We start from the raw sequence: 878 nt of genomic DNA on the forward strand, positions 1-878 counted from the left end.
ATATATATATATATATATATATATATATATATATATATGTGTGTGTGTGTGTATGTGTGTGTGTGTGTATGTATGTATGTATGTATGTATATATTTCCGTACATCTATATGTATATACATACAATACTCTATTTTATAGATTTGTACACTCACGCATTCATGCACACATACATGTATGTGTAAATATACATACGTACATACATACATACATACATACATACACACATATATACGTATATATGTATATATATATGTATATATGTACATATATGTGTGTGAGTAGGTATATATATTTATACACATATATATGTGTGTGTATGTGTATGTATATATGTGTATGCATGTAGTTTCTTGTGTCCGTCCGTGTTTGATTCCATGATGTAATGGTACAATCCAAAAGTTTCATTGTTTGTCGCGCATATCATTTCTTTTGTTTGAGATTTATTTCAATTCTTATTTTGATTTCCGGACGCTCTTCTTTCAATATCCATCGCTACCACCACAACCACCACCACCAACAACAACAACAACCATCTCCACCACCTATGTCATCACCAGCGACATCAACAACACCTACAAGAACAACAGCCATAAAACCACCAACAATAACAACAGCAACAACAACATGATATAATATTCAATTTACTGTTGGTAGTTTAGAAGTTATTTCTGCTGTAATTATTGAAGGCCATATTCTATTTGTAATTTGCTTTCTTTTGTTTTGGGAGTCTGATGGGTGATGGCGATGGTTATGGACATGCGCTTGCGTGTATACGTGTGTGTGTGTGTGTATACATCTCAGTGTACATGTATATGCATCCACGTGTATATATATACATACATACATACATACATATATATATATATATATATATATA

Source organism: Octopus bimaculoides, chromosome 22, assembly GCF_001194135.2.
Source record: "Octopus bimaculoides isolate UCB-OBI-ISO-001 chromosome 22, ASM119413v2, whole genome shotgun sequence".
Classification (NCBI taxonomy): domain Eukaryota; kingdom Metazoa; phylum Mollusca; class Cephalopoda; order Octopoda; family Octopodidae; genus Octopus; species Octopus bimaculoides.